General features: G+C 54.4%; 1 non-coding gene across 1 annotated transcript; it reads right to left on the reverse strand.

The window, feature by feature from the left end:
• Nucleotides 1-5,262: 5,262 nt before the first annotated feature.
• Nucleotides 5,263-5,367, reverse strand: LOC132248016 (U6 spliceosomal RNA). Its single transcript, XR_009459374.1, has one exon. It is a non-coding gene; the product is annotated as a U6 spliceosomal RNA (small nuclear RNA).
• Nucleotides 5,368-6,000: the final 633 nt, after the last annotated feature.

The raw sequence follows: 6,000 nt of genomic DNA on the forward strand, positions 1-6,000 counted from the left end.
GCCCAAAGCCAAAATCCTCTAGGGTCTGAAAGAGGTAGGCATGGTCCACCCGGTCAAAGGCTTTCTCCTGATCCAGAGAGGTGAGGCCAATGTCTAGGCCAAAGAGTTCATTGGCTGTACGTAGGTCGCGCAGCAGAAACAGGTTGTCTTGAATGGTTCTGCCCAGCATGCAGTAGCTCTGCTCAGGCCCAGTGATGGAGGCCACGACAGTGTGGAGGTGGGTGGCCAGCACTTTGGCAAAAATCTTGTAGTCCATGCACAGCAGGGAGACCAGACGCCAGTTCTTAATGCAGCCAAGGTCTCCTTTCTTGGGCAGCAGCGTGAGCACTGCATGGCGGCAAATGATTGGCAAGACCTTGTCAGCAAGACTCTCCTGGAAAACACGCAGGAGACGGGCTGAGAAGAGGCCAGAAAGTCTTGTAGAACTCAGGTAACCCTTCGAGGCCTGGGGCTTTGCCGGAGGTGAGGCCAGCTGTGGCAGCTGCCAGCTCCACCAGAGACAATTCCTGCTCGAGCTCGCTGGCCTCCAGGGCACAAAGGCATGGCAGGCCCGCATGGAGTTTGCACGTGGCCTCAGGGCAGGATGGCTCAGCGACAAACAGGTCACAATATAAGGGAACGGCGTGCTTACATACTTCACCCGGGTCAGTGATTACCTGGCCCTCAGGAGTCTTGAGGTGATCTAAGACTTTGCTTGCTGCCCGCCATCGCTCCAGGTTGAAGAAGAAGCGGGGTGGGGTATCTGTTTCAGCCAGCTCTTGGCAGCAGGTGCAGATCCTTGCTCCAGAGGCCGCACTCTCCGCCAAGTCATGCAGGCACTTCCTACGGAACCGGAGGCTCTCATGCCACACTGCATCACTACTGGCAGCCAGCAGGGCAGCCTCGAGCTCTACCACATCTTCCTCCAGCTCTCTGATATGGCAGCACAGTCATTTGTGGCCAGCTGAGTGTACTGCTGGCAAAAAGCCTGGATCTGTACTGTGCCCACATCTCCCCATAGCTTCCAGGAGGAGTAATTCAGTCTTGTGGCCTCCCAGCCCCGCCAAAAGTTGGCAAAGCAGTCCCGGAAGTAAGAGTCTTGAAGCAGGCTGACGTTGAAGCACCAATAGGGTGCTCATGAGCGGGTTCTCCCCAGCAGGCTCAATTCACAGCAAGCCAGGCCATGATCTGACAGGCCTGAGGGAATCATAGAATCATAGACGTATAGAAGTAGGGTCGGAAGGGACCTTGTAGATCCTTCAAGTCTGACCCCCTGCCTGGGCAGGAGGAAAACTGGGCTCAAATGACCCCAGCCAGGTAGGCATCAAGCCACTTCTTAAAGACCCCCAGGGTAGGAGCCAGCACCACTTCCCTTGGAAGTTGGTTCCAGATCCTAGCCGCCCTGACTGTGAAGTAGTTCTTCCGGATGTCTAATCTAAACCTACTCTCCAACAACTTGTGGCCGTTATTCCTTGTTATCCCAGAGGGCACTAGGGGAAACAAGGTCTCCCCCAAACCCTTCTGGTCCCCCTTAGTGAGTTTATAGATGGTCACAAGGTCCCCACTCAGCCTTCTCTTGTAAAGGCTGAACAGGTTCCGGTCCTGTAGCCTCTCCTTGTAGGGTCTGCCCTGCTGTCCCTGAATCATGCAGGTGGCCCTCCTCTGGACCCTCTCAATGTTGTCCACATCCCTCTTGAAGTGGGGTGCCCAGAACTGGACACAGTACTTCAGCTGTGGCCTGACCAGTGTCGCGTAGAGGGGGAGGATCACCTCCTTGGCCCTACTTGAGATGCACCTATGGATGCACAATAGGGCCCGGTTAGCCCTGCTGACCGTGACCTCGCATTGTCGGCCCATGTTCATCTTGGAGTCAATGATGACTCCAAGATCCCTTTCTGCCTCTGTGCTCTCAAGAAGGGAGTTTCCCATCTTATAAGTGTGTTGCCAGTTACTACTGCCCAAGTGCAGCACCCTGCACTTGTCAGTATTGAAATGCATCCTGTTTTTGTTAGCCTACCCCTGCAACCTATCCAGGTCTTGCTGCAGTCTTTCCCTCCCTCCTAGCGTGCCCACTTCACCCCATCGTGAATTTTGGTATCATCAGCAAATTTAAACAGGTTGCTTTTCACCCCATCGTCCAAATCGCTGATAAAGAAATTGAACGGTGCAGGCCCAAGGACTGAGCCTTGGGGGACTCTGCTGCCCACTTCCCCCCACGTTGAATATGACCCGTCCACCACCACCCTCTGAGTATGACCCTTCAGCCAATTTGCAATCCATTTGACCATGCAGGCATCAATGCCACAGTTGCCTAGTATCTTAATGAGGATGGGGTGGTCGACAGTGTCAAAGGCCTTGCTGAAGTCCAGAAAGACTACATCCACGGCGACACCTGAATCCAATACTTTTGTGACCTGATAGTAAAAGGCAATCAGGTTGGTTTGACATGACCTGCCCCTAATGAAACCATGCTGGTTGCCCTTGAGCATCATCCCCGAGCTGGCCCATCACAGATGTGCTCCTTGATGATCTTCTCAAACAGTTTCCGACAGGTAAGACTGATGGGCCTATAGTTGCCCGGGTCCTCCCTCCTCCCTTTTTTAAAGATGGGGACCACATTGGCTATCTTCCAATCATCTGGCATCTGGCCCGAGCACCACGAGCATTTGTAAAGCTGTGCCAAGTGCCCTGCAATAACCCCTGCTAGCTCCTTCAACACCCTGGGGTGGAGAGCATCTGGACCTGCTGACTTGAACACGTCCATCCCCTCCAGAAGCACTCTAACCCAATCCTCCTCAACCTTAGGTCTAGAGGTGTTCCCCTTGAGTCCGTCTTGAATCACGGTGGGGGAGTCACGGTCCCTGCACAAGAAAATGGAGGTGAAGAATTTGTTAAAGAGGTCTGCCTTCTCCTCTGGTGCAACCACAAGATTGCCCTGCGTATCTTGCAGAGGCCCCACATTTCCTGGTGACTTCTTCATCCTCCCTATATATTTGAAAAAGGACATTTTATTATCTTTGATCTTGAACACTAGTCATAGCTCTATGTCCACTTTAGCTTTCCTAACAGCCCCCCTACAGGCCCAGGCGGTGGAGGTATACTCCTCTTTGGAGATAGCCCCCCCTTTCCACCAGGTGTACACTGCCTTTTTGGGAACCAGGCATTCCTGGACGTCGTTGGTGAGCCAGGGGGGCTTTTGGGCACTCTTGCCCCCCTTGCTTCTTGTTGGGATCATCACCCCTTGGGCCCTGAGTATCGTCTCCTTAAGAAATGACCACTCATCTTGGGCACTGAGTTCCCCTGCCCTGGAGAACCCCAGCGCCTCTCCCACTAATCTCCTCAACTCATTGTAATTGGCCCTCTTGAAGACTAGGGCTACCGCCTTGCTGCAGGCCCATGACACCCTGCGCTGGATGGTGAATTCCAGCAAGTGATGATCGCTATCACCCAGGTGGTCAAGGACCTGGAGCCCCCTTACCAGATCATCGCTGAATGATGCGGCCACTGCGTAGGAGTGGTAGATGGTGCCTGGTGACATAAATGTGGTTGAGGCAGGCCATAGTGAGACCTCCAGCACTCATCCTGGCCCAGGTGTACTGGCGCGTGTTGGGGTGCAGGGCTCGCCAGACGTCAGCGAGGCCTGTGGTCTCCAAGGTGGACTGCAGCTTGTGGGCTGAGGGCAGGTGAGGCTCAGGCCCCATACGGTTGAGCGGGGTGTCAGTGGTACAAGAAGCAGGTCATCATTCTCACTAACATTGCGCAAAAGGGCAGCCAAGGTCTCAAAGAAAGTGACCCTCTCCTGACCATCAGTAGGTGCATAAATGTTAATGCGTAGCAGGTGGTGTTGTGCTAGTGTGACATAGACAGTCATCAGGCGGCCGGGGACAATCTCCCGTGCCACGGCCGTGTCATGTTGTAGTTGTGACAATAGGAGAGTCACAACCCCGGCACTAAGGTTTGTGCTATGACTCAAGAACAACTGGCCTTGCCAGGTAGCATGCCAAGACAACTGGTTGAGCCTGTCAGAATGTGTCTCCTGGGGGAAGGTGACAGCCAGCCACTTCTGGTGCAGGGGCTCCAGGATGACCTCCCGTTTCACAAGATCTTGACAGCCGTTGATGTTAAAAGTTCCAATGGTTGTGGCTGCCATGGGTATGGGTGTGGGAGAAGAAGAGTGAGGTAAGGTGTAGATAGAAAAGCGAGCCCCCAAGAGCAGAGAAAAAAAAATTTAAAAAGCAGAGACAGGTCAAAAAAGGCCTATCATGCCCTAACTCTACTCCAGGGACCCCGCCAGGCAGCACTCATCTCTCACCCACTGTGCGAGCTTCTCTAGACGATAAGCCATCTGCCGAGTGCCTAGATCTTGTTGCATAAGTTTGGCCGCAGCTCTGGCACCCTTGATAAAAACCTTAGGATCTGTGCACCATTGGGTGATGCACCCAGCTATATTCTTCTGTCCTTTAGTCTGTTTCAAAAAGATCAGGAGCCCTCCATAGTCGGGACCAACCGAGGGCAGGTCTGCCAACATGGGCTCCACATTTCCAACAGGTGCATGGTGAGGCTGCACCCTAGTTGGGAGCTCAGCATCTACACCCTCAATATCTAAACCCATCAACCTCCTCTGATCATCCAGATCAAGGTCTGGCTCTTGAAGAGCAATCCCCACCTTCTTGGGGGGAGAGAGGCCATCCTGCTCTCAAAGTCACTTGCGACACTCAGAAAGCTGGATCTCCAACTCATTAGCCTCCTCATCTAATTCAGTAGCCTGGGATGTGACCAAGAGGTCAGCAGACTCCTCTGTCACCCCCTGGGTCAGATCTCCAGACATTGCGCATAGCTCTTACTGCCACCCGCCTCCGGAAGCTGGGAGACAGGTGAGGGGTTAGTGACCCCCATCATTGCTTCCCCCATCTTCAAGCTGTCGTCATCCCTGGTCAACAGAGTCATTGACATGACAGCTGGAATAGGGCCAGGATCTCCAGCAGGAGCCCCCCCACCCCCAGCACCAGCTAAGGAAGGTCTCAGTGGGGATGGGGAGTCCTGAGTGGTCCCTTTCATTTTCTTCTCTTTGTTCTTCTTCTTTGTGGCAGGTGGCCCACTCTTCATAGAGGATGGGCTAGGCTGCTTCTGGCCTACCTCCCCAGGGCCATCCACCTCAGACAAGGCCACAGTAGAGGGCAACTGGGAGGAGGCCTGAGCCCCATCATCCAACAGGGCCTTGGTGCCACAATTGCTGACCACCCCAGCCACCTCAATTGAAGTGGTCAGGGCAGGCAGGGGGGAAGTGGAGACATCAGCCTCTCCAATTTGCGTGTCATCCTTTCGCAGGGGCCATGCTAATCTTTTCTGTATCGTTCCAATTTTAGTATATGTGCTGAAAGAAAGAAAGAAAGAAAAGACTTTGACTTTTAAGAGACCTTTATTCCCCGGAGGGTGATAACTCGGAGCCAGTAAAAAGCATGTACAAGGACGCCCGAAGCTCTGGGCCTCATGGACAAGGCCTGGGCTCATGGCCTGCAAGGCCTGCCCGTACACTCTAGACAAAAAAAAAAAACAACCAACACAACGAACATAAGGACTATTTACAGTATTTACAGTTCTGCCAGCAGGGACACCCATGGAGGCCTCCGGGGTCGACCAGCATGAGCAAAAGTCCAGGGCCTCGGCCCGCTTGACGCGTCTCTGCGGCTTGAGCAGCCGGTGGCATCACAGAATGAGGATCAGGCGTCCCGCCTCGACTCGGCACAGCACCCCCTCGAGGGCCCAGCGCTCCTCAAAGGCGGGCACCGTCCGCCCGAGGACAGCGTGCTCAAACTCGAGCGAGAGGCGGGCCCGCACCAGCAGGCGGAAGAGCTGCAGGGCATCAACCATCCCGGTGCCGGTGAGCTGGTTTCGCCAGCTCTTCAGGGTGGCCATCTTGGCCTGGCCCAGCAGGAAGTTGGCCAGGCTGGCCGTGGCCTGCTCGGCCGCCCGGTATGGAAAGGAGTGGACGTAGGCATCTTCGGAGAAGTCTCGGCCCAG

The sequence above is a fragment of the Alligator mississippiensis genome, chromosome 1 (assembly GCF_030867095.1).
Source record: "Alligator mississippiensis isolate rAllMis1 chromosome 1, rAllMis1, whole genome shotgun sequence".
Taxonomy (NCBI): domain Eukaryota; kingdom Metazoa; phylum Chordata; order Crocodylia; family Alligatoridae; genus Alligator; species Alligator mississippiensis.